Source organism: Spea bombifrons, chromosome 7 (genome assembly GCF_027358695.1).
Source record: "Spea bombifrons isolate aSpeBom1 chromosome 7, aSpeBom1.2.pri, whole genome shotgun sequence".
Classification (NCBI taxonomy): Eukaryota; Metazoa; Chordata; class Amphibia; order Anura; family Pelobatidae; genus Spea; species Spea bombifrons.
The window spans coordinates 6547132-6554241 of record NC_071093.1 but is presented as its reverse complement, the minus strand read 5'-3'; positions in this window follow the sequence as shown (position 1 = coordinate 6554241).

The following is a 7110-nucleotide window of genomic DNA, read 5'->3' as shown; positions in this document are numbered from 1 at the left end:
GTTGAGCTGGACAGCTAGGGCTTGTCCACCACAAGTATTATGGTTGAGGGTTATAGTGACATACACTGTAGTGATGCAGGTAAGTATATTATTGACTCCCGGATGCCTTTTTATTTCTCATCTTGGCTGGGCTATGGTTGGTCCGTGGTGGATTTTTTTTTAATCCCCCCCCCCCGGTGTCCCGCTGCTCAATGGACCGTTTACATGGGAGATCTTTGATCTTCCCAACCTTGCACTATGGAGGCTGTGCCTTAGCAGCATGGTCTCTATAGGCTCCAGGCCGGATATATCAATGGAAATATTTCCTCTAATGGCACGAGCGAGCCAAAACCTGCGATGCTTCTAAGCAGGAATGCATTGTAGGGCCGGCTCTTAAGTTGCTACTGCCTGTCCCCAGTTGAGCTGTTCTTATATATCTCTTTATGCATTATAAAGAGCCATAGCTGGCATTTGTTTGGTAAAAAGGGTTGTATAATACAACTTTCAGGAAACCTTACTGGGATCAATATGCTTTTGTATAGAAACATGCTTTTGTTGGCCATTCCAAATGTTACGGGAAAACCCCAATTTGAAAGGCCAACCCTAGTAAACATTTCCTGTAAAGAAAGTGTTCAGCCTGCATAATGTATGATTGAACCTCTAAAATGTCATGAAACTCACTGATGTAACTATGCATCATGCAGGGCTGAGTCCTAACCAAACCTACACTGAACAAACACTCGATAAAAGATGGGAATAATCCAAAAGGTTCAATGTTAGAATGAGGCGACCTCTAATGTCCTCCAAATTGTCTAGTGCGTTTCTAAGGAAAATAAATTAATTTGCCACTAGTATCATTTAGCAATATTACATATTACATGGGTTAGCGTGTGTGTGTGAGTTAGAATGTGTGTGTAAAAATAATTAATATGTTATTAGTGTTACCTTTTGACATACTCTGGGGAACCGATTAGCATGAGCTTTCAGAGGACCAAAATACAGCTAGAACACTTTTGTAGAGTCTCTAAGATCGTACGTTTAATTTTATCATTAGATAAACGTTTCAATATTTTTCAGACTTGTCATAGTAGAAGACTATCAATGTTGTCCCCATAAATTGTGGGTTATGGGGAAGGAAATGGCGATGCATAGGGGTTCCTAACGTGTTAGCTTGCTAAGGCCATCATGGAACTTTGCTCTATCTCTTGGTGTATTGATCCGTGGGTTTTTATTTACACTTCTTAAGGCTTCACAGGGTCCTTCAGTCTGCCCATTACATCTTCTGCCTTTTGTTACCAACAAACCCAGTCATCACTAGTCTTCATATTGATTTATAGGGGCGTTCAGATCCACTTCTAAAAGTCTTTGTATCTATACGTTCTTACTGAGTGGAAGGTCAGCATAAGCTAGAGGATCCTGTTTCAGATTACATGTGGTAGCCAAAGAAGCCCTGTGGAATGTAGGATTTTAGACAAGGTCACCCTTCAGTTCGTCAATCAGCGAGGATAGTATTTATTTGGTTTGTAGAAGAAATCTAGGATTTGATGACAAATGAGACCCAATTTTTAATGACTCAGACCTTGATCAGTCGTTGGTCTCGTCTTAGGTTCAGGAGCCATATGCCTATCCCATGCACGTTTAAATTCCCCCACTGTATTAACTCTGCCACTTCTACTGCCAGTCTGTTCCATTTATCTACCACCCTCTCAGTAAAGTAGAATTTACATTACATCTAAGCCCTTCAGACTGAATTTAAACTTTGTCCCATTACAGGAATTTTTCTGAAGTCCTACATAAAAAAAGACCGCATTTTCTCTTACAATACAGCTGTACTAAAAAAAAAATCCTAAATTGAGTAAAAAGGTAAGGGATCAGTACGCAAATATTTAAAAGTATTTCCTCTCTGGATTCTGGGAATTGGCAGAGCTCCTTAGAACGTAATCTATGCCAAACGGAACTTCCTATTTTTATTACTTTTCCCCACAGGGCCTGTTTTCGCACCAGGCTTTCCAGTGGTGCTTGAATCATGGAGGTGCCAGGCAAAGGAGTGTTCCTCACAGGGATGCCTGGGAACTCTCCGGGTTTTGCCTGGAGCCTCTGGGTCTCCGGGTCACTGAGGCGGTGTTTAGACGTGCCCACTACCTGCCATAACTGGGAACTTTATGGCTTTGGCCACCCATAGCCCCTCGTTGTGCGATGCAGGCAGGAAGTCCATCTGCAGTTGGTGGGCTGTCCTGCTAGCGTCGGTGGGCAGTCCAGCAGACGTTTTGGGCATTCCAGCTGACGTTGGTGGACACTTTGCCATGGGAAATGGGTAGGGAGTGGGCTTCTCCCACAACCCGGAGTCTTTTGGTGGGGACAATACCCCACTGCCACCCCCCCCATGATGACCCTGTTTTCTAGGAGATCAGAATGTTTGCTGGGCATGAGGGTATCACAGGGTTCTACAGCCCTAAAAGTTACACTAGGTAAAACAGCAGAAAAAAATAATGTTATCTGAAATAGAAATAAAATTATGGGGGTGGTACAGAAAAGAATATGCTTGGCTGGGGTAGGATTGGGTCTAGGGCTGGCCCGAGTCCAATACAGTGGATTCAGGCATCTCCTAAACTTTGGGCAGAGATTGTCCCTTTTTCGGTTCGTACTGAGACCCTTGACAAAAAGAATATTCAGCCGCATTATTTGTAACGTCAGCAAATCTAACCTTTTCTTTGTCGTTTTTCCAATAGCAGAAGTCAGATGCAGTGCTGACATCTTGCCAGTATTTGACCGCAGAACGCCAGAAGACCTTATCTAACCAAGCTTAAAAAAACAAGCTTATTTGTTTGTTTAATTCTGTTTTGCAATAGTTTGTCCAAATGATAATTTTACATAATCAGCAATGAATAATAAACTCATAGAATGTACCGATTCCTTTGCATTCTTGTCTCTCCTTCACTGTTTTATGAAAAATAGTTTAATGCACACCTTCACCTTGCCTGGAGCCTGTGTTCATAGTTGCTTGCGTGCTCATAGTGATGCCACCACAGGATCATGTGACCCCACTTCACCCTCACTTTTGTGAGTTCCTCTTACTCCCTCATAATCTTAAACGTAAACTCACTGGTTGGACGATGCATTATGTAGGGCCAGCTGAACCGAGGATGGTGCTTTATGGCCGGGGACTAAAGCTGTGTACCTCCCCCATAACTAGCACACACTCACGCTAACACCCATAACTAGCACACACTCACGCTAACACCCATAACTAGCACATACTCATGCTAACACCCATAACTAGCACATACTCACGCTAACACCCATAACTAGCACACACTCACGCTAACACCCATAACTAGCACATACTCACGCTAACACCCATAACTAGCACACACTCACGCTAACACACCTTGTTCGCGTCTATCTTGCCTTGCAGGAGATGTGCTCAGCCCACGTGATATACTTACCCCCAACCAGCTCAAGAGTACTGAAGTAGTTAATAAGAAACGTGGACGTACACATAAGCAGAAAATGTGATCACAGAGGGGTTATTGCACCCATTACCTAAAGGTAAGTGACTTTTTTTAAATTTTGTTTTATAGAAGAATGTATAATTAAGCAGTTATAAAGTACTTTATTGTGTATTCTTTGTTGGTGAAGCTCCGTGGGACTGTTCCTTTAATAATAAACGCCAAGCTAAATTTTTTGCTCCCGTATGTGATATCCAAGGCATTTTAGTGTAGCGAGACCTGTGTCATTTCTTTTATTTATTGATTTGCCGTTCTTGCTTACTTTTTTTTTTGGTCCAGCGGAAACTATTTAAAGTAAATGGTAAGTTCCAGAAATGCCGTTGCTAAAGGTTATAAATTACATTGATTTATGTAAACCCTTAAGTGGCATTTCAGATTGCTGGATATAAATTTTAAGGGGCCCCTCTCCAAAAATGTGTATTTTTTTTTTCGGTAGAATAGATACAGAATATAGTATAGGTCCGTCTATGGTTTTGTTTTATTTAATTGTGCAAACGGCTTTTAATAAAACCTTCCTTGCCATTAATAATGTCTCAGAACAATCTCTTTGTCTAAACCCAGACTTGGTAGGAAAATGGTAGAGTGACGGTGACGGCATAATGTCCTGCCTAAAAATCTAATTAGGGTCTCAAGGTGGAATTGGATCTGTTTCACGTTACAAGGTGGCGAGCTTCTTTCTCTGCACCCTCTTTACTCGTTGTTGGGAACTCTACATATAGGCTACCTGTAGCTGTCCCTCTTCTAGGTGAGCGGCTTTGGGAAGAGATGGAGTACTAGCCAGGCAGCCTTTAGTGGGAGGGAACTGGGTTGGGAATGGGGGGTGGGGTGGGGGGGAAGTAGGTGTGGCCAAATATAGCTCCCCTTTCCAGAGAAAGAAGAAACTGACCCAGAGACCCGGGAAAGCAGTGCTTCACCCTGAGACTCTGGGTCAAACCCCGAGAGTTCTTAAGTAGGCCTGAACTGAAGTGTGTAGACAGTATGAGAAGGCCCAGACTGGCCAGCTGGCAAATGCCCGGTTGTCCTCTGGTCAACAGCACCATACATTTAGCATGCCAGCGGTGTGTGTACCCGGCTACATGCTATGTAAGCATAAAAATGTAGCGTGTGGCCGCACATATCTAGCTGTCGGCCACAATTATGACATTAAGCCACGACTTGCATTAAAGTGCCAGGGCCGCCCTGTCATTGCCAGACTGGTCCTGAGTTTGAGACACTATACCATCACCTTAACTTACTAGAGAATGCAATAAATGTTTTGTGGAACAGCACATTTCATGGTCAATGACGGTTTGGTCTATTGATGGCTCTGCGTTCTGCTCACCTCAGCCCAGAACTGCATTTCTGACATCTCCTACATTGCAACCTGTCCTACAAGTTTTACATGTCCTGACAAGCGTTTTAGGATCATGTTAATTAAAATGCAATTAAACAATTAACCTTGGCATGTACACCGACAAACCTTAACTGATTAACTACTACACATTAATGAAGACAGACCTTAAGTTGCCGGTACCAAGAGACCTTGATGAGCTGGTCGAATGACCATAGCTCGTGCCTTGGAGATGACATTCCATCCCTGGAGCATTAGAGGTAACTGTACGGGAAGGTCACAGATTTCATCCGTGTTGTGTCAGTACATAAAAAGCACGAGTGCTGACAGGTTAGAGATCTGGTTTGTTAAATGGAGTGTATTTACTAAACTGGGATCTTGCAATTGAACTCACAACTTCCCTGCCTATTGTGAAGGGCAGCCCGACGACCTTTCCCCCAACGTTAGGTATGCGTTTCACAAAACCAGCTTGTTCCTTAAGGCAGGAGGATATCCCGTCACAGCACTGGGGTGCAATGAGGTATGCGGCAGGGATCTCTCCCAGGGAAGTACAGCCCATGGTCCCAACTGCTTGTGTGTTCCTACTAACCAAACCCCTTAGATACCATACCTGTCTCCTAACCTACTTATAGTGGTACGTAGATCACCAAATAAAGAGAAAATATGCAGGCACGGCGTTAATTAGACTTAATAAAACTGCCTCTAATCATCGCCTATAGCCCTTCTGCATTACTTGGCATTGCTTTAGTGTAGATGACGCATCTTTACAGTTCACCTTTAAATACCTGACATTGTTTTGACCTTGGGTGTGGTGGTTCATTCATATGACTATCTCCCGTGCGTAGGCATTTAGCCGGTTAATCCACTAAACATGTAACAGGCCTCGTGAAGCCTCCAGCCTCTCCAGGTCCTAGGTTCCAGAGACCAGAACTAGTTCCCACCACGTGACAAGAATCGCTTTGCCAACTCCCCATTCATTTTTTTTAGTGGCACAGATGGCACGATGAAAGAAGAAAAAAGGATGTATTTGAAGTACATGGGTTTTTTTTCTTTCTTCTAGCTCTTTTACGTTGAGTCGATTTTCCATGGTGAATTTTGTTTTTGTTATTTTTTTTTCCCCCACCGCATATTTTGATGCAATTCCCCAATGGAAAAGTGTGTTGGGAGTTGACAAATCCTAATTTATGGGTTTTTTTTTGTATTATTTATTTGTACAGAACTGTACTATAGAAATCTGATTAACTAATTGCCTGCCAGAGGCATAGCATTGGTAGTTCTCAAGGGGTTAATACCGGACATGGCATGTAAGCTAGCGCTGCTGTTGTAGCCCATCGAAACGTGCATCAGAGTAAGATGATATCTTGTAACCGGACGAACCGAAGCCATCTTACATTTTTTTTTTTGCGATTTCTGGTAAACATACGGAATTTCGTGAAATATTTTGGCTCGTTCTCTGAATTCTGAGAACAGTGATCAGGCTCCAGAGGAAGTCTTGCTCATAAAAGATAATAAACCACTTTATTTAAGGTGATGGCTGATATCTTTGTTGCCAGAATAGATTTCAATACGGCCCCGTGTTTATACAGCCAGTACATATGTATACATTCTGTTTAATTTGTTTGCTCAAACATCAATGCAATAAATGGTAACCATATGGTAGTTATAAACCACAGATGTGTTACAAAGCGCTCTACCTAAAATATGTCCAGCGTCCACTGGTGGACTTTCTCGGGAGAATTGCCTCTTGTTGAAATTATCTTTAGGTTTTCAATAAAATCAAGTTAAAAATCTATGCAAACCACTCAGGGATAAACTCATTAGGTGGAGACAGGCAGTTGCCTATAGTTTCAGCTTTCAGCTGCCGCAGCGGTTACTTATTGGGAAGGCACAAAATCCGTAATCCGCTTTCGCCAGATTCTTCTTGGTAACGTTTCTGGCTGGCTGGGAGTTGCATGAGTTGTGTGCGGTAAGTAAACACAGCTGGTCAACAGAAGGTCTCGTAGAACAGGAACAGTTTGTCAGTTCGCTGAGTTGACTCGATTCCATATGACTCAATGTGCTTGCGGTAACTTGGGGATTTAGCAATTCTGGCCTGAGATCTCCCCGCTGTCTCCACGCGTGAGCTGGAAGGTGGAAATAGCCCTAAACAAAGGGAAGGGGGGCAGTAAGGAGGTGAAAGAAGTCCTGGGATTGGTGGAATCAAATTCTACCTCTCGTCATGGTTAACATACAACAAAAACCCAGTAACCAGTGGTCATGCCTGTAGCTTTTGGGGGTTTAGGGACAACACAA